Source organism: Cryptotermes secundus, unplaced genomic scaffold (genome assembly GCF_002891405.2).
Source record: "Cryptotermes secundus unplaced genomic scaffold, Csec_1.0 scaffold630, whole genome shotgun sequence".
NCBI classification, from domain to species: Eukaryota; Metazoa; Arthropoda; class Insecta; order Blattodea; family Kalotermitidae; genus Cryptotermes; species Cryptotermes secundus.
This window is the reverse complement of record NW_019720573.1, coordinates 413846-435549: the sequence shown is the minus strand read 5'-3', so window position 1 is coordinate 435549 and position 21704 is coordinate 413846. Positions and strand designations below refer to the sequence as shown.

The 21704-nt window shown below is 42.8% G+C and overlaps 1 protein-coding gene across 8 annotated transcripts in view; it reads right to left on the bottom strand.

The window, feature by feature from the left end:
* The window catches only part of LOC111869356 (obscurin), a 228833-nt gene that overhangs the window by 135014 nt on the left and 72115 nt on the right, over positions 1 to 21704 (bottom strand). Inside the window, exon 1 of one of the 8 annotated variants that reach the window (XM_033753467.1) lies at positions 3529 to 3642. The exons of the other annotated variants lie outside the window; for them this stretch is intronic. The gene's annotated coding sequence lies outside the window, so the exon portion shown is untranslated. Of the gene's footprint in view, positions 1 to 3528; positions 3643 to 21704 lie in introns of those variants that run through there. 8 annotated transcript variants of the gene reach the window in all.

Genomic DNA, 21704 nt, shown 5'->3' with positions numbered 1-21704 from the left:
TAGATGTATTCCATGTGGTCTCTTACTTTGAGTGAAAAACGCAATTATAAGTATTTTAAAATGAAATGTTTAAGAAAATGTTTATACCAGAAAGACACTGAGTGTACTGCAATGGATAGCACATAACAAGGAATGCTGTAATTTACACATGTCACTTACACTTGCTCCATTTCTGGGCTGAAGTATAGCTCAGACATAGGAGACAACAAATATGCACAGAATGTTGATGTGAAAAGTGCCTGGAATGTGATAGATCAACAAGATGAAAAGTTAACATTAAGATCATAGAGAGGTAGATTCTGAAAACTTGAATTGCATGGAACTGAATAAGGATCATGCCCGGTGATAGTTTGGAAGTGCTGGTGCAGAATCTTTGAACTATATTAGCAGGAAGCTAAGTACATGACACAGAACAACAAAGAGATATTTAAAAATTGACATCATGTTACTCAACGACCCATTTTAGTGAATAGCAATCCTGTGTCATACTCAGGAGGTCCAGGGTTCAAATACTAGTACACTGACTGTTGTGACGTGTTTTGTGGTTTCCTCAGTCCCTACAAAAAATTCTTGGATGGCGTAGTTCTTTAAATGGGTCAGTAACCGCTTTCTAAATCACTATTCTCTAACATATAATCTGGGCAAGTGAAAGTAACTGTAGCAAGAATAAGAATATGACACTGTGGGTAAATGATGGTTCTGAAACTGGAAACACAAAAATTGCGACTGCGAAACGTTTACTGAATCATACATTATCGATTTCCACAACCAAACGTTTTTTTTAATTACTTTTTACGAACAGTGGACATATTCATTAAAATTTCAACTGTCCATGCCGAACCACAGATTTGACGTCCAACAGCACAGGAATCAGTCACGTGATGTGAAGCGCAGAGAGGGAAAGATGCATGACGCGAAAACAAAAATGGATCGCCGCTTTGAATCACGCATTATTTGTGTCACTGCATATCCTTTATTGGTTGGTACGCCGTGTATTTTACCGCATCCCGGGTAAAAATAGTAACAACCTCAGAGCGATCTGTGACTTTTCTAAACAAACTATCACAACTAACAACTTAGTTTAACTTATATTAAAAATATAAATGCTATCTTTTACCCAAACACAGAACCCTGAGTTACTGCAAACTCGTAAAACATTTCAACATGAAATCCACAACCGAAATGACATTTTTCTTGATAGATGTTTCTGTTACACACGTGTAGAACAATCCACGCGGGGCAAATCTGAGCGAGTTTCCCGAACTCTGCAGCTCTTAATGATATACAAATGATACAAAAGCGCCGGGAATTTTTCCAGTCCGAGTTTCCTTTTAAGTTAAAATTAGTTATGAGAATAACCAATCTCATTCTTTCCTTTGATAACAGACGGATCTCACAGAAAACAGATTCACAGACTAATGGGAGGAATTTATGAACTACTGTGTTCAGACGGGCTACGATATGCACACGAAGTTTAATAAAGATTGGTTAAGGCATTCAAATGTTAATGGGGGGAGGTTCACAGACATAGAGACAGCATGAAGATCGCTCAATCCTGCTTCTTTTAAATAAGGAAAGCAGACTAAAAAAGAACGTGTTTGCTGAACTCTTATGCTTGGTTTTACCATCAATAGCAAAATATAACACTGCACCCGGCAACGGTGCCGGCACACATCAATTATTTGCCAGTAAGTGCACAATCGTGTATAAGCCGAAAAAAAGCACTGCAGAACGTCATAAAACATTTTACAGAGCAGCACCAAACAGTAAATCTTAAAAAAATGGATCACCTATTGCTCCATAATCATTCATTACCGCCCCCCACCCCCAACCCTGGGATGCCCTCACCGAACAACACATTTTCCCACCATATTTTCGATACTCGTATTTAAGTTTGATGCTTGATCGCTGGTTACAGAGTGATGGCCCCTCCGCACTACACGTAACGACCCCGAGAGGGAACGGGCAATCAGCGGGCAGACAGTGACCTGCATACAGCGGAGCATCAAGATCAGTCTCACCCTTGAGCACCTGCAGTGCTCACCACGGCCGACAGGCGCCGACACACCAAGAAATACCTCCGCCCTTTTTCGGCAGGTGTCTGTCCGTGACGTAAGACATGAACATGCGGTCAAAATACATTTTAGATTTAGATTATAAACGGTTCTGATGGTGGTGTATAATACTCAGAATTGCTGACATTTTGGACTTTGACCACTGTCCGGTATTCTAGAAACTAGAACACACAAAGCTTTGGAAACTGATTCTGTTTCCGAGCCAACTCACCTGAGGACGGAAACAGATTCACTTTCTGAAACGCTGTTTTCTAGTTTCTAGAATACCGGACAGTGGTCAAAGTCCAAAATGTCAGCAACTCTGAGTACATTTGAGATTCCTTTGTCGGTCCGTTCCGTGCCTGTCTTTACGTAGAGTGTGCATTCACCTTAGGGAAATCCTTCTTTTATCTATAAAATAAAATAACAATTAATGACTAAATATAATTGTAATTGTCTATATTTGCCTGTAGACATGCTGACCCTACTCCGGAGATTGGCACAAGAATACAACCGAAACGGTAGGTACAGGCTTGGTGCCACATCAGATTACAAACCCCGTACTCTTTCAGTTTTGAGCAGTATGATTTCGCAAACGAAATATCATATCGGTTTTGATCTAAATTAAAAATCCTTACTGCCTTTCCCTCAGATAAACATAAATTTAGTAATAGCTTCAGCAGGCCATTTGCCTGCTATCTAAAATATCAATATCCACATATTTCTTCTGGTGTACACGTATTAGGCTTACTGGGATTGTATAAAAATTCAAATCTGAACTAATCATAACCATTACTGAACACACCTGACGGGCCCTGTAGGCACACAAGAAGCCACAACCTCAGCATTCGAATTACGGAGTTTTGTCATGAAACTGGAGAGGACGACAATTCCCACAGAATTGTCTGTAATTATTTGCGCTAGCTGAACTGCACAAATGTCGATTAAAAACAAAGTGAATTTCACGAAATATCACAAAGATGGATGACGCCTCATTCACTGACCTACTGTGTGTTACCTCGCACGCAATGACGTAACAAATAATTTGTTCTCTGAGGAATCTGCAATCGATTACACTTTTCGCTTATACCAGCAATTCAACACAGAACAGGCCTGTGCTTCCAGAACTGGCCAGCCCAGTACGCTTATTACGTGTCACACTCGAGTTCACATATACAGTCTTTCAAGAATTCACCGATCGAGACATAACATTTCATGATTTCGGTGATTTGTGAATAAACGAAGTCTCCTTAATTCATAAATGTTTCTAAATTGCATCCCTTGAAGACCGTCTCCATTCATGTGTCTCGAGATTCTCCACTTCACAAACACGCGGCTTGCAAGGTGCCCCCTGCTGAAGAACCGGATTTAGTACCTCATTTTATTCACCTAGCACAATGAAGGAACCGAGGACTTGACTGTTCATACATTTCCAGACGTCAAATGTCAGGCCGGCATAAGAACTCCTTCCTACCTGTTAATTGTATGAAGGTATGGAATATCCAGGGCTGCTTCCTACACTAAGTCTCACTCGGCAGCGACTAACTCCACGCAGTTCTGGGCGGACCAACAACAGGCTAAACATAGCTCGCGACGAGTGCCAACGCCGGCTGTCCCAAAGCATTCGGTATACCGTACTTAACGGCAGACACTCCACAAGCAACGTTCAAAACATTCGCAAATGAAGATAACGGTCTTCTGGGATGTACGCCGAGTAGTTTCGTAAACTGGCACCAGTGTCTTGGTGGAAAGTCTGAGCATGGAGGCAACAGGTTCTTCCGCGAGAGACTGGTGCGTCACAATCTCCACATTCACAGCCGTGAGAACCCGAAACCTCACATGTTTAACTAGCAATTTTACAAATACGTTGGAACTCCATTTTGCCTTTGAATTTTAATGTTGTTAAAAACTGTCACTAACATTTTGAAAACTGAGTTAATAAACGGGAGACGGTCTGCAAACAAGATCTGAAAATCGGCCGACATGGGTGTTAAAGATCTGCACGAGAAGAGAAAAGAAACTTCTCGTGTGTTGGAAACCGGATTGGAGTTGAAGTGATAGGTGGGAGTATAACGGACCGGTTACAAATAAAATCACTGCGCGCGAGATCCAAAAATGGCAGACGTTTTCTCCCACACAAATGTTGGGATTCAGAATGAAAAATAAAATAAGAAGTTGGGGTCCATATTGACCTATTTCCTCATGATTCATTTTAATATCAGTTTTCATTTTGTTTTCCCATCAGACCTAGTGCCCCGTCTACAGCAAAACCTTAGAACTGACAATTTTTGGAAATATTTCCAACACCAGTTTGCTTGTATCGGTTCTCACGGTATCTTCGCTTGCGGATTTTCTTATTTTTCCTTCTACCCTGAAGATGGAGGCGATACGTTCCTCCGAAACGTCGGTTATCACCACATCTACACGGTGCCACATCCCAGAAGACCGCTTTCTTCATAGTCACCGCCGTGAAAACCTCAAATCTTACTTAGGGTGATCTATATTCGGTTCTCCGGAAGCTAAGAGGGGAGGTCAGAACAGGTCAGAACAGGTCAGAACAGCTCAGAACAGGCCAGGACACAAACTCACTGGCAGTACAGAGCGGCAGAGAGAACAGCTTGCAGTTGAAGTGAACTCAGCAGGCAGACGCTGAACACTTAACTTTATGTGGTGCAGTTACAGCAGCCTTTTAGAGTGTTATCACTGTTCGCGTTTGCGTCTTATAGGTACATTAAGACAGAGAGTGTTACAACTCAGTGTAATGACGACTTCTGGAAATATCCAATAAATCGATTTGCCAACACAAATCCGCGTCTTTAGTCGTACAAACACGCGACAATATGAAGGTCAGCTTCAACGACGAACTAGAACGTGTGTATTCGGTAACTTCCCTATATACCATACGAAAATTCTGTTAGGAGATTTCAATGCCAAACTAGGTAGGGAGGGCATTTTCAAATCAATTGGGGATGAGAGTTTGCATAAATTAGTAACGAGAATGGAGTTAGAGTAGTAAACTTTACCACATCCAAAATTCTTATTGTCAAAAGTACAATCTTCCCACATGCAACATTCATAAATTTACCTGGACATCTCATAATGGAAATACAATCAAACTGAACATATTTTGATAGACAGGAGATGGTATTCATGTGTACCTGATGTCCGATCGTCAGGGCAGTAGATTGTGATACTGACCACTGCCTGGTGGTGGCAAAGGTTAGGGAAAGACTGGCAGTAAACAAACAAACAACACACAGAGTTCATATGGAGAGGTTCAATCTCAAGAAATTAAATGAGGTACAGGGTAAAGAGCAGTATCCTTCTGAAATCTCAAATAGGTTTACAAGATCTGGAAAACTTGGAAACTGAGGTGGATATTGATATAGCTTGGGTAAATATTAGAGAGAATATCAAAATTTCTGCTAGAGTCTAGGTGATTATGAACTGAAGAAGCAAAAGCCACGTTCGATGAAGAACGCTAAAAAATTACCAGACAAAGGAAAGAAACCAGACTGCAGTGTTTACATGATCCAAGCAAAATAAATTGGGACAATGTGAACTATATAAGACTTGAGAAAAGAACAGACATTTCAGGAATAAGAAGAGGGAATATCTGAAAGACAAAATTGATGAGCTTGCAACGAACTGTAAGAACAAGAACATTAGAGACCTGTACAGAGGAAAAAAGCAGATCACAGTGACCACGTGCTATAAGGCATGAAATGTTTTCACCCGGTCGAACATTGGGATCCTTGGTTCGAATCCCAATCAAGGCACGGATGTTTGCGTTTATTCTGTTTGTGTTATCCTGTGTAGGTAGCGGCCTTGCGTCGGGCTGATCCCCGTCCATGAAGCCCTACCGACTGTCTAAGGTTAAAAAACTGAAGGGAAATGAAATGTTTCGCGGATGCCCTCTGCTCCAGGTGGGAGCAATAAGAATGAATGAATGGATGGATGGACGGATGGACGAACGGAAGGACGGATGGATGGACGAACGGAAGGACGGATGGATGGATGGACGGACGGACGGATGGATGGATGGACGGACGGACTGATGGATGAATGGATGGACGAACGGACGGATGGACGGACGGACTGATGGACGAACGGATGGATGGATGGACGAACGGACGGGCGGACGGATGGATGGATGGACGAACGGACGGACGGATGGATGGATGGACGAATGGACGGACGGATGGATGGATGGATGGACGGACGGATGGATGGATGGACAGACGGATGGATGGACGGACAGACGGATGGATGGACGGACGAACGGACGAATGGACGGACGGATGGATGGATGGAGGGATGGACGGACGGACGGATGGATGGATGGATAGATATAGATAGATGGAAGACTATATGGATTTAAAAAGAGTTAACATCCTAAAAGTAACTTAGCGAAGGATGAGAATGGTGATCTGCTTGCAGATTCCCACAACATTTTAAAAAGGTGGAAGATCTGTTTTTCTCAGTTATTGAACGTACATAGGGTCAGTGATTCTAGGCAGCGCCATTAATGTGTATCCATGCCTGAGTTCGTATCTCAGTGAAGACAGAAGACATATTTGAGTAACTTTGATCTTTATATGACTTGAGTTTTTTCGAGCTTGCTCAAAAGCAAAATAATGTGCTGAGTTGTGGTGTATTTACAGCTGTGCTGGTTACCTAAATATGAAAGGCATATGGCATGAAAGGGAATGTTTTGACACTAGATAAATAACACGCCGTTCGCTTCGATTGTTACTAAATTAACTTCACCAAAAATTAAATTACTTATTTGAAATGTCCGATATCTTCAACTGATTGTCTCTTAATGTTCATAGCTACGTGTAGAGCCTTGCAGAACTCTCTCATGAACTTTCCAAACAATGTAAGCAACAAGAGAGCCCTGAATAAAGTCACTAGCAAATGGAAACTGCTGCAGTGCAGGACACAGACGCGGAATTATGCTTAGTTTGATTACATTCATGTGCACCGAACGAAAGGTATATCATACATCCCAGTCAGTATTTGCTGGCCAGGCATGTAAATATAGCGTTATGTATTAATATGGTTATGGTTACATAGGGACATAAATTGCTTTAAGCATTACGCCTTATATGTTCTCCAAACAGTAACATGACAGGACGACAGATAGAAATGTAACTTAAAACTCTACTGCTATGTGTCTTTCTTCTTCATGTTTGAAACATAGCGCCTACTCTTTTAAATTTCAAACTCTTCCTTCAGACTGTTAACAACTTCAGTTGCGCTAATTACGTAAACGGTTCGTCTAGCTCTTGGGTTATCACATGAAAATAAAGAACTAAACTAAACTTCTCATTGCCAGCATAATTACTTCTTGGCCATAAGATTGCGTATTAATGTGATGTGTAAAATCAGACCAAATATGTATCTAGACATTTCTTCAATTAACAAACTGATGACGCTCAGCCTTTGGTTGTTGCAGAACAGCAGCGATGTTACTGCTATGTACGGTTAGAACAGATTCAAATTTGCAACCACACACAAAAACTCGAAAACTTTATGTCTTCTTGCAGATAATTTAATCCGGGTTTGCTCTTCTAAGTTTAGAGTAAGCAGTGATTTTCTCTGGGATCAGACATAACGAGATTCCTGGATCTGAGGGTCTCATAGCGACTGTCACGATGGATCATACCTTCTGGGATATAACGTCAACTGATGTTTCGGAAGAACATGTCGCCTCCATCTTCAGGGTTGAACAGCAGGCCGAGTGAGAAACCGCCATGAAGCAGGCAGAAAGCAAAGAGTGCTGAACTGCTTCATGGAGGTTTCTTACTTGGCTTACTCGTCAACCCTGAAGATGGAGGTGATATGTTCCATCGAAACGCCGGACTTTCACCGACTTCACGGCATTATATCCCAGAATCGGGCTATTTTCTAGTTACTCGTGAAGGAGGACATGTCTCAGCAACTCAGGGCAGCAAGTAGGTCACATGCTTCAATACGACTTATTTATTGAGTGTGTGTGAGTTCATGCGGCTCTGTGAAGCCAGCAGAACAGACTGACGCCTCTTCATCTGTTCAAGTCGGCCGCCACATTGCTTGCCAAAATTATAATGACCACACATAGGGTACATGTATGCTGGACCGAGGTCCCCCAGCCCCAAACACGATGTAACGCCTACTCCAGCCAAGTGTGCAGAATTACCTACTGTCCCATGTAGCCTCGACGCATGGCACTTAGACATGGGGGCGACATGCCCTCTCCTTACAAAATTATCAAGCCTGAATTGTTTCGTTGAAATTCTGCAAAAAAAGAAAGTAAATGCAGGCCTACAAAATGTTCGCATAAACACATGTACTTTAACGACTTCAATGCGCGATATCTTATGCATATGTACTTTTCGTTTGAGACACTATTAATATTATTACAAACACAGGACTGGTTACATTCAAGTTTCTGAGAAGCATAACAAACAACTTTTCATGTCTGATCTACGAGACAGAAGACGTGAAAGTTCTTTAATGACCGAAACAACCTGACAATGAGCCAAATAATTCAAGAATTGTTCATAAGTTGGCACCCACAAAATCAACATTTCTACAAATATAAACACACGGTAGGAGCATGCGCCAAATATAGCAGACAAGACATTCACATGCAGGGGTGGACTAACGATGCTGAAGACGAGTCTCTAAAAGGTCCGATTCGCTATGCCAGTAGACCTAGTCTGAGGTATACCTGCTATAGGCGTATATGTCACTTTAAGATTAGCGGCGATGGCTGGGAACGAATTCAGGGCTCTTAGAACAGCAGTAGGCTCGAACACTAACTCCAGACCACTGCTGCATGACAGGTTTTTACCAGAACCTGTGATACGGTTGCTGCTCAAACCTTCGACGGACATGTTACAGCAACACCCCTCAAGCTCTCCGCGCCGAAAGCCACTAAAGCAACAATGCAAGGACTGTGGTAGCAACTTACTCCATATTTCTGTGTTGCGGAGATGTGAGGACGGGTAGGAATGAGAGGCACAGCTTCCATCTTCAAAACCAATGTTCTGATTCTGTCGTACCATCATCAATGTCGTTATACAGGTTGAAACGAAGGTCGCAAACAAGCTTGTCATAGTGTGAGCCTTGGTTAAATAATCACGTCGAAAATATCATACAACACACGTCCTGAGACGCTTAATTTTCGAGATACACGTCACCGTCAAATGGAGTAACGTCTTTCTCAGAAGTGTGATGCATCATTACGAGACGTAGCGAGCTGCTAAGTGTACGCAAGTCGTGTCAGTTGTGATCCAATGACCACGGACTACACATACTAGGGACACTGCGACATGTTCCTGACCCTCAGTCCCTGTGATGCTGCTGCACATTACACCTACAGGTCTCTCGCGGACTGTACGGGCAACTGCAGCACAATATTCTGCGGATAGACGATGCGTGTGTACAACGTCTACAACAGTTACTTCTGGGCACGGCATAATCCCCGGGTAGGGGAACTTGTCGTGGGCCCCTGTCTACTGCTTAACGATATTACGATTTTCTCTGAACTGCACTACCGGGGCTGCTTGAAGGTGTGCCTATGGCTTGAGTCAGGGGCTGTGACGTCACCACGGCGCAGCTACAGCGTAGTCTGGGGAATACGTTCAGTATTGGTTGAACACAACATCCAGGAACACGGATTGGGCGTCGAGGGCCGATAGAATGGCCTCCTGGGTAGCCATACCTAACTCCGATCGTTTTCTTTTACTCATGGGGACACCTGAAGGAGCATGTTTATGCTTCCCCCTCCACCATCGGACTGTCGAAGATCTCGTAGCAGGACGTCAAGAACCTCTGACAAAGGTCGATGCCAATACGTATGTTACGGCGTGTTCGAGACGGTGCCAAGCGGAGAACTGCCTTCTGATGGGTGGAAGCCAGTTGGAACATCTATTGTAACTACGAGGCGCCCATGGAGTGACCATTTGGTAGCCTGCGCCATTCGACGGTGACGTCTACCTTTAATACTGAAAGTCATGGAATATATGTTATACAATATTTTCGACTTTCTTTTCAGCAATAAATCACACTACGATGAATTTCGTTTCATTCTGTATATTATGGTCCTTTTAATCAGACACACCCAGTGAAGGAGGCCAACCAGTTCACTGTCTCCGCCTTCCCAAGCCTCAGACGCACACAGTGAAGGAGGCCAACCAGTTCACTGTCTCCGCCTTCCCAAGCCTCAGACGCACACAGTGAAGGAGGCCAACCAGTTCACTGTCTCCGCCTTCCCAAGCCTCAGACGCACACAGTGAAGGAGGCCAACCAGTTCACTGTCTCCGCCTTCCCAAGCCTCAGACGCACACAGTGAAGGAGGCCAACCAGTTCACTGTCTCCGCCTTCCCAAGCCTCAGACGCACACAGTGAAGGAGGCCAACCAGTTCACTGTCTCCGCCTTCCCAAGCCTCAGACGCACACAGTGAAGGAGGCCAACCAGTTCACTGTCTCCGCCTTCCCAAGCCTCAGACGCACACAGTGAAGGAGCCCAACCAGTTCACTGTCTCCGCCTTCTCAAGCCTCAGACGCACACAAGGACGGAACCTTGCAACTAGTCCCTTTCTGATCTCTGGTCTGATACAAAAATTCACCAACTTTCCGTAGACTGAATACAGACAAACGTTCCGGCCTCCAGAAACAGTCAATTCATATTGTAAAGGGGAAGTGGTTCCGGGTTGCAGACGCATTCAGTCCGTACTGTGTAGGGGCAAATGTTCCGGGTTGCAGACGCATTCAGTCCGTACTGTGTAGGGGCAAATGTTCTGGGCTCCAAATGCCCTCAGTCCATACTGTATAGAAGCAAATGTTCCGGGTTCGTGACGCAGTCAGTTCAGTCTCTGTAGAGGCAACTGTTCGTAGTTCCACATGTAGTTATTTATTGTTAATTTTTCTGAGGGTGGTGAGACTGAGTCCACTTGGTACTGCGGCCACTTCTGGCCTATTGTACCAGCCCCGGATGATATACGAGTAGTATGATGATTGTGGAGCAATGGGTGGAATGAAGATTATCAGGGGAAACCGAAAGTGTTCGGAGAAAACCTGCCCGAGCGACACTTTGTCCACCATAAATCCCACATAACCAGACCTAGACTCGAAGCCGTGGCGGCGCGGTGAGAAGCCAGCAACTAACCGCCTGCGCTATGGCGCGGCCTCCACACCCAGTTAGTCCTTGCTAGATGGGGCAACAGATCTCAGAACAACTCATTCAGTTCAATTAATATTAACCTGTAACTAATACAGCGATCTTACAGTTGACAACACAAACGAATGGGGAAGCAAGTGGAGTCGGCGTTCTTACCGACTGAGCAGGCTCGAAATAGCGTGCTCCACATTTAGAGCTGCTGTGTGTATCCTCGGGTTTCGGCGGACGCACCCTGCACACGATACAACTGATTTACTGACGTGTCTAAATGCACATTCAATTCAACGCTTACTGCCAGCTGATACCAATGATTTCAAGTTATTTCTGCGAATATCAATTAGTGAAACACAGGTCTCTGTTAATTAAAGAATAGGAAAATCCTGCAACGACAGTTAATATTCCAATGACAAACTAAGGCGCTGAGGTAACTACGAGTATTATAACCTAATACCCGAACATATAGAAATGTAAATAACATTGTTAACAAATAAGGCTATATATATATATATATATATATATATATATATATTGTAGTTTTGTTCTATTCTCTTGGAATGATCATAACGGAAACTTTTATCTCCCATTCTTCACACACCCCATTACATGTATGGGAAACTGCGTATTTTACTCCAGCCTTCGTCCTATTACGGACAGCTGATGCGGAGCCTGTAGAGAAATGAATTCATGTGTATGGCTATGTACGTGTTATCTCCCTGTGTTTTAGGCCAATATTGTATCAGTAGATTCTAAAGGGTTCTGACGATGGTGGATGGCACACAGAATTACTGGGCTTATGAACTTTTTCCATCGTCCTCAATTCTAGATAATAGAGGACACGACGTTTCGGAAACTGGATCTGTTTCCGTCTTGAGATGAGAAAGGAAGACGCCTACTCAGTTGGGCCCCTTAAAAAGAGCTAACCTCAATCACTGGACGGTCCGGTGATTCTGTGCAATATTGTATCGTTCTCACGCCGTGTTAATTGTCACGTGCTTGCACAGCTAGTGGCTTTATTGCGCCATCTGAAGGATGGCCATGTTAAATTACGTCACTGTTTTAACGGAGGAAAAGAGGAACAAAACATGACAGGGCAAATAAAATTTAAAAAGGGAGTGGAAAATTAAGATTCGAAAGAAATTTCCGCTAAAACTCAAAGGGCTAGTATACAGCTAAATTAACTAAGTCCTGAGCTACTACAGATGAAAATTAATAAAACTGAAAGAAAAAATCATAAATTCAGTTCACTTGACTCTTCTGCAACACAGATATTCAGACAAGGGCAAGAATTAGTGCAACTGAACGAACCACAGATTATGAAATGAAACTCAAGCATGGAAAGTGGAAAATATCGATTTCATAATAGATGTTACTTATTTCTGATCGTTTGCATGGGTCACGACGCCTTCGCCATGGTGAGGAAGTACCTGCGGGTCATAACGACGCTAACCTTGAAACAGACCTAAGTATAGACACCGCTCAAATTTCAGTTTGTACACAGACTCATTGAATTAACTGGGATAAATGCACCCAAATAAAAATATATAAGACAAATATAAACAACCCGACCAACTAAAAATAACGAAGTTATACAATATTTTATCTTAAACGTAAATTCTGAATTTTGTAATAATACGAGTAATATAGACATGCCCATTGATTATCTTCGGTAAAAAAAACGTAACCCATACCTGCTCGGTAAGCTGAAAGTAAATATGACACAAGACACTCACGTGATGAAGACTCCACCGCTTCCCCCCTCGGTCCTTAAAACTAATTTGAATTTTCGTCCATGCAAGAAAATTATGAACTGGACAATTCAGCCAAGCAGTGCTGTTCCATTACCGGGAGCAGAAGTGTAGTTTTCTCTTTACCATGACGTAGGGTCAACCCAGAAATCGGGGGGAGGGGGTTCTATTGAAGTAAAGGTGAACGGAGAATGAGGCTGTAACTCGTGGAGGGCGTGGTGAAGGCATGACGGCATTTTTCCCTTAAATTCTGTAACAGTTTCACAACGCCATCTACGAAAATTTTCGATGTGGCTGTTAGCAGTTTATGTTAGGAGAGTTGTGAGTTTGAATGCTGACCCACACTCCGCCCAATTTAATTAATATTCTCCATAGATTTCCTCAGTTATTCCAGGCAAATTCTGGGTTAGTATTTTAAAAGAGGCAAACACAGCCATCTTTCATTCATTTCACAGTTCGTCACTGACAAATCCTTATTCGATGTTATATGATCTATGCAACTAAGGAAGCATTGTTAAATAAGAAAAGAATAGTTTAAATGGAATCCATCCATGGCTCTACAGCCCTTTGTTTGGCCCTGGCCGCTTTTCAGTTTCTTGATCTTGTTTCATGCAGTCAGTAGGACTCCTTGGACGGGGTACAAGCCCGTCTCAAGGACGCTATCCGCACACAGGACAGCACAAACACAGAATAAACGTACACAAACATCCATACCTCAAGTGGGATTCGAACCCACGACCCCAGTGTTCGAGGGGGTGAACACAGTACATGCCTCAGACAGCGCGCGGCCACTGTGAACGGCAAAGGAATCCGCTAATAAAGTGTAATTTATAAAAAATCCTGAATTGGGATAATAAACCTCCAGTTAGTGCCGAGGTCAGGAAAATGTGGATCTACACATCCACTCCCCCATACGCCTCCATGGCATAGAGCTTAATTATTTAAGCACAGGGACATCTTTACCTTTTACCTTACGGATAATAAAAGGTACCGAAGTCCTGTCACAGAGTTTTCTTTGAGCAAATGACAAGCATTGGTTGTGCTTAGCGCCATGTTAACAAAGCCTGTCACTGGACTCTCCTTCAGTTAGATCTTCATGGCCTATTTCTCCAAGAAATCGCAAACTGCTGACAGAAACTGTCTGATAACATCAGAATCTCATATAAATATTTCTGGGTTAGGGTTTAACTGCGCTCTGTCCACATCTCGGACACGACACTCTGACTCAGTTGGCAAAAGCAGAGCATAAGTCGGCGGATAATTTTAGCCACTCGCATCGCGTTATTAACACGAGTCCTTACCGCAAACTGGCATGCGCAGTATCTCAAGCGGCTACTTCTCTCTTTAATTCTGTGTCAGCCGGATTCCATTCGTAGGAATTCGAAGCATTTGTGTCCCAGTTGTTTGTCTATATTACATAAATACCTGTAACTTCAGTACAATGATCCCCTCTTGGTACCCCAAATTACTATTATTCTTGAAGAAAGCAGTTTTCTGGGATTTGGCACCGTGTATATGTGGTGTTAACCGACGTTTCGGAGGAACGTATCGCCTCTATCTTCAGGGTAGAAGGAAAAATATAAGACATCCGCAAGCGAAGAGACCGTGAGAACCGGTAAAAGTAGACTGCTCCTCCGAAACGTCGGTTAACACCACATATACGCGGTGCCAAATCCCAGAAGACTGTTTTCTTCATAGTCAACGCCGTGAAAACCTCAAATCTTACATACTATTATTCTTTTTTAGAATATTTTGATTATAGTAAGTGATCAAAATATGAAACAATGATCTACCAATTTCAATGGGTAGTAATAAAAAATAATACTATACAAAAACTAATGTTAAAGAGAAATATAGCATTGTTTTAGGGTCTTGTTCCACTATCGAACCTCAGAAAATGAATAAGTAGACCTCACGGACTATCAGCGTTTGGCAGTTAGTGTGCAGTTATTTCGACGCAGTGTGCGTCATCCTCACAGCTGAACTCGTAAATTCCAGAAGAATGAAACACAAAACGCTTCTGGAATACAAAATATCAACCTACGCGACTTTCATTCATGCGTCTTTGTACTTCATTTAAAGACGTTGCCAATACCTCAGGCCGTATAGCGTCGAATTACTGTTCCGTTCAGACCCGCTGCTAAGCAGTGACTCTGTACACAGAGGCCGTTGCTAGATAACGCCCTCAATAAATACGCACGCAATAACAGAAGATCGCCTCGGCCGTCTGTATACAACGGCGCGATAAACACACTTCTACAACAAGAGACGGGCTGTGTTTACTGAGTGGTCCGTGCCGAGGAATTATCTTGAAGACAATTGGCGCTGCAGTTCTAAACCCGTGTGGAGGCGGGGTCGAATACCTCCACCGTGATCCTGCGAGTCGTAGGAGGCGACAAAATGGGAACTGTCAAATCTCAGACAGTAAAATACGGCCGCGAGTCCCAAAGGACTAGGACCCAAGAAAGACTACGCTGGCAAGGACCAGCAGCGTGTACAAATGACAGACTCGTCCTCTCGTCAGAGAGGGCGCTCCACAAGAAACAAGACCGTAACTGTCAAACAGTAATAAATATTTGGTCATGAACCCCAGATGGGGCTCGATACCAAGACTGACTGACTGACCGTCAGTCGCAATGTGACTTTGACTTGACTTGATCAGATTTCTGTCAGCAGACCATGCCTAACTTACATATCTTATGTTACAACGGCAGCGTAGTCGCTTGACTGGCTGTAAGCTTGACCACCGCCATGTTTAAGCTTCTTGTGTTTTCTATGTAGACCGCCTCTGTGGTCTAGTGGTCAGAGTTCCTGGCTACAGATCCATAGGTCCGGGCTCGATTCACGGCGCTACAAGATTTTCTGAGAAGCAGGGGGTCTGGAACGGGGTCCACTCAGCCTCGTGAGGATAATTGAGGACCTATTTCAAGGAAATAGCGGCTCCTGTCTAGAAAACCGAAATTAACGGCCAAGGGGATTCGTTGCGCTGACCACGCGACACCCTCTATCCGCTAAAGATGGCACTAACTTCGCCGACAAGCGGCGGTCGCTCGGTCGGTATAGTTCGCTTGTGGACTAAAACCACGGAGTCTGTTTCTTGATTTGTATTTTCTAGGTCTGGGTTCGCCTTATCCTGTGCTGCGAACACAATCCTTCTCATGATTTTGTATGACTTCTGCTTGCTGCCTGCACTGCGCAATTTTTTTACATAACTGTACACACACGGAAGGTTGAAAGCCGTGTGCAAATCGCAGACCAGGTTGCACCTTGGAAAATTTCCAGTGGTGAGGAGAACCTTGTCTTCTAGGAGCTGCAATTTTAAGAGGTAGTTGTTTGCCGCCAATTCCAAGTATGAGTCTGACAAGTGCCTTACGGATGATTAGTTCAATGTTGGCGCTTAAACACTCACTTTTGAATAGGGGGAAGACTATAATGAATGTTCTGAAGGCCTTGGCTTCAATCATATCTATGTGCCGTTTTCATGGAATTCTCTTATTGTAGATTACACCCAGATATTTTACATGATTGACAAAGGGGATATTTCATCCCTTCAATGTCAGATGAACCTCATGGGGCGTAAGCAGATGGCCTGAATTTTATCTTCATTGATATTTATGCTCCAGTGCTAACACCATGTCTCAATAGCACTGAGACCTCGGTGCAGCTTTCTGAGAACATAACCCTCTTTGTGGCCTGTCGCATATATACAGGTGTCAGCAAAGAGACCTAGATATACACCAGGTGTTTGGGGTGTAACATTTATATACATACATATACTGTACAATGTGGGAGACAGGATAGAAACTTGTGGCACCCCTACTTGTATATTCGTTGGCATAGATATTTCACTGTTCCCAATCTGCATATTTGTCAACAGGGTCTGAAAGATTCTTAGTTCTAATAAGTGGAAAACGATTATTAGGTGATCTGAGTCGAGAATATCAGAGACAATGACTTCTGACAGCTGGACACTCTTGTCCACAATAATATCAAGCTCATCACCATTTCCTGCAGGAGAGTGGGACACAGAGGTGCAGTAAATTCAGTAGTTCCACCCCTGAATGTTTTGAAACTATGCTATTCCAAGGTGAATGTTTAGCATTCAGATCGCCTGCCAGTATCAACTTATGTCTAAAGCTTAAGAGCTCAGTGATGTCTCCATCATTCCAGGTGTGGCCTGGGAACTTACATACTGTTACAGGTAGCACTTCACTAACACCAAAAGGTATGCAAACTCCTGTGGCTTCTATAAAAAGAAGCAAATGTAGGTCTACATGGTTGTGGGGAATGCCTTTTCTTCCCAGGAAGCGGCAAGTATGATAAAATTGATAATATGGAATAAAGAATCTCTCATGGGGTTTGAGATATGTCTCTGAGAGAAGAGCCACATCTATATGTTAAGTCTTACAACTTTTTACTGAGCTCATAGCGCTGCCTCCAGGTGCCATTTGTGCAGTCTTTGACTATAGGAGCTATTTTGTTTACCACTTCTGTGATGGCCATTATTTCGTCTTTTTCTGATACAGCTTCATAGAGCTCTGTGATGATCTGTTGCACTACAGTGATTGTGCCACTGTCAGGCGAACTGGCAGCCTGTAATGACAGACCTGTTTTCTGTACTTCCTGTTGCGGCAGATGTTGCTGCACAGGGTGCCACATGCTTTTCTCACATGTCTGCAGTGCCTGTGACTGCTGGTGCTGAGTGTCTTGACACAGTCCAGCTGCATAGGATTGTTCTGGTGAGGCGAACTTAGAGCACAACGTCCTCCCAGAATGTACCTTGAGAGCTCGTTGTGCTCTTCTCCTTTGCAATTCTTCTTTCTCATCGCTGCAGTCTCAGTATGTCACCGGATGAGGTTTCTCTCCTTCTACTAGGGTGCAATTTCTGCGGCTCGGCATAGATTCTGTATTTTCCTTTTCATGGCACTCCCTATGCAAGCAGCATAGAGTGAGTTGCTTGAAGTTGGTCCAGTCATGGCAAAGTTTTGGCAGTTGTAGCATTGTGTAAGACCAGTTTCAGTTCTCTCTAACTCTACCTTGATAACAGTACAGTTCATGCTATTCAGCTTGTATATCTCTTGGGATTTTATGTTTCTTGTTAAGGTAACAAGGTAACCATGGGTTTGTCGGGTGGGTGCTGTTCGAGGGGCCATCATTTACCTCACGTTGATGACGTTGAAGCCTCAGTCCTCAAAGGTACTGGAAATATCTTTTATTGGCATGTCTGGGGGATGGTGATGGATTAATGCCTTGATTTTCAGAATCTGGGGAGAAGGCAAACTAGGGGAGATTACTTTTCTCCATGTAGGATTTCGTGGCTGAATAGTCTGCCATTTCCTTTGTTATGATAAAGGTTCCATTTTGTGTATTTCGGAACTCGTACTCCCCTTTGATGTTATTTTGGAGTCGAATGATGTTTGTGGTAGAAGTCGTCACTGTTGGTGGAGGCCTACCTGATTTTCTGGGATCCTCCTGGTCTGGTAGTGCGTTCTCTGCTCCAGTAGTCTCTGTGTCCATGTCAGTAGTTCTGAGAGGTGCAAAGAAGTTGAGAGCTAACACTGCTATTGCAGGCAGCCTGACAACTGCAGATGTTGGGACTGGTCTGGGCGATTCTTGGCTGTCTGTGAGGTATCACTAGAGATACTCTTCTTGCATCTCTCTGCTTCCCCGAAGTCGTCATCCTGGGCCGTTGATTCCACTGATGTTTTGTTCACTGCGGTACTTTGTCTTGCCTGTGTACGCACCTTAAGGTTGGCCTTCGGTTCATTCAGTGTTACCATATATGCCATATAGAGTGCTCAAATGTGGCTTCCCATCTACACCTGTTCTCCTCTGCACTAATCACAATATAGGTCCATTCAGACCTTTCCCCCACTTTAGCTGGTGTGCTTCCAGCAAGATTCTCAATGTCATTCAGTACTTTATACACTTGTACTACAGAAGCTGTTTCTAGTTACTTATTCATGATGGCATAACACTGAGATTTCAGCGATATTAGCTTCTGACTCCAGTATTTGTAGAATCCCGATATTGGTATGTCTGCCATCTTTGTGTACATTTAAGTACACTGCTTCCTTTGTTGTTTCGCACAGCACTGCACACAATCACGGCCAGGCAGCAAACTTCATCAATACCATCATCGCCAAACGGGAGTTGGCTGTGAACACACTATGTAAAGTGAAGTCCGTAAAAACCACTCTGGCCAACGCACATGTTCGTGAACTTATAATACTTTCACTGATCTCTGACTAAGCTCTAACCTTGTCCCTTGCTTATAACCTCTCAACACAGACTATTTAGAAAATACTGTTCCTCTGTTGCTATCCATTGCCATGGGAACATGTTTACTGAGCTGTTGCACAGAAACGGCCCTAGTATTCTCCCATCTCAGGGCCGTTTCATAGCAATGGCTCTACACCCTTCAATATTTATTAACATTAACATTAACATTAAAATTGTACAGAAATGAGGTATTTTTGTAATAAAGCTCTTTACAGCTTTTTGACTGCTATGTGTTAATATGCTTATCTGGTGGTAGAAGCAATTATAGTGTGGGGTGCCTGTGTATCAAGATCTCTCATAAATTAGGTCGTGTGGTTTCGACCTTGCTCTCGTCTTGTGCAGCCTATGCTCGTTATTTGTGTATCACCCAACAGATTGTTTACTTGGAGTGATCTGTAACAATATTATTTAATTATTATGAGGTGAAGCTTGTTGAGTGTGTTGTGACTAAACCTGTTTTTAGGCTGTTTAGTATATGTACTTATGCATACCAAGTTTTTATGATATTATGTGTACAGGCCGCTCCCTGTGCTGATGTTGTCCCTATGTTGTAGTGGTTTGGTCTAGATCAGGCATGTCCAACGTGTTGATCACGATCGACCGGTCGATCAAGGGATGATTTTTGGTCGACCTCATAGGCCTATAAGGAAATTATACGTGAAAATCATGTAACTTCACTTGTAATATAATATGATTATATTCAGATTTTGAAGGGAAAATACGTGTTAAAGTAGTCTGTACTTTCCATGTTTGTTGCTTTTACAACAAACATCATGGTCATGTTATTTTTATCAATATTTTTACTTAAAGCGAGGTAAGACAATAGGAGGGGGTGGTAGATCACTGGCAGTTTTGACACTAAAAAGTCGATCACAACCTGTTTGAAGTTTGACATGCGTGGTCTAGATTAATTGATGGGGTGGGGGTTATGTGTATATGTGTACAGGCCGCTCCTTGTGCTGATGTTGTCACTATGTTGTCGTGGTTTGGTTTAGACTACTTGCTGGGGTGGGGTTATGTGTATATGAGTACAGGCCGCTCCTTGTGCTGATGTTGTCACTATGTTGTAGTGGTTTGGTTTAGACTACTTGCTGGGGTGGGGGTTATGTGTATATGTGTACAGGCCGCTCCTTGTGCTGATGTTGTCACTATGTTGTAGTGGTTTGGTTTAGACTACTTGCTGTGGTGGGGGTTATGTGTATATGTGTATGTGTTTGTATAGAATCTAGTGGTATGAGGTGGGGGGGAATACTGTCAGTGGCTGAAGGGATTGACGAGGGGTAGCAGTCACAAAGTATCAAAGAGATTTATTACAAAAATATCTCATTTCTGTACAATTTTAATTTTTAAGTTTTATTTTTAATTCTATATTTTACTGCCTAAGTATTTATGTTTTATCTGAAAATTCAATTTATGCATTTAAAAGTCACAAGAACACAACATGGATCAATACTGAAATTATACGCAATTCAGGAACTAGGACTAGTATCATTGTATGCCTGATGATCGCCGAAACTTGTAGCGTCAACAGCAAAATGAAACAAATGTTGATATAATAGTGCCTATTTTGTTTTTCACAAATATTGTTGTATAGACTGCCCTCATTATACACATATATCCTATATATGAGTTCTCTTGGATTCTTCTTACATAAGCAAGTATTCCATCACTCACAACCTTAGACTTTTGAAACACTGTGGATTCGAATACCACTCAGTGAGCGAATGTTTGTCTTCGTTTTTATTTAATCCCACTCCTTTGTAATGGTGAAAGTCAGACATGGCTTGATTCTGTAACCAAGGGATCCTGCAGATATATTCTAACAGACTGGGTTAAATGAATCAGTAATATCTACACTGCTGTAAGACTTGAGGTTCTCATGACTACAAAGATTACTGATGTCTGGTAGATCAGCACTGAAGATGAAGGCAGCATTTTCCTCCAGTATGCTGCTGAATATATACCAGACTACGCATGCCATATTCCAGAAGATAGCAAAGTTCAGTAATCCTCAGGAAACAAACCTATGTCTCCATTGTGGTGTGCATGAATAAGAAATTACACAATTATACACCTGTTTGAGACATATCCAAAGGATTTGCCAGGTGCTGATACTTGATACAACCCAAAATATTAGAACTATTAATTTAAAGACCTGAAAGTTTTACTTTAAGATTGAAAAAATTACATTCCTTTTTGTCATAGATTTTCTTTATGATCATTTAGCAGTTTGCCATGCATTTAACTCATAGTGCACAAACACAAGGTTGAGATATGCAACACCATTTTGTGACAGCAGGATACTGAACTCTTCTGCAGCTGTAGTTTCAGCACTATTAATATTATTTACAACTGCGTGTGTATGTGGTAATCAGGCATTCTTGTCGAAACTGATGGTGGTTCCTTCACTCACAGTGAAACATAAAAGGAATGGGGGGGGGGGGAAGCTTC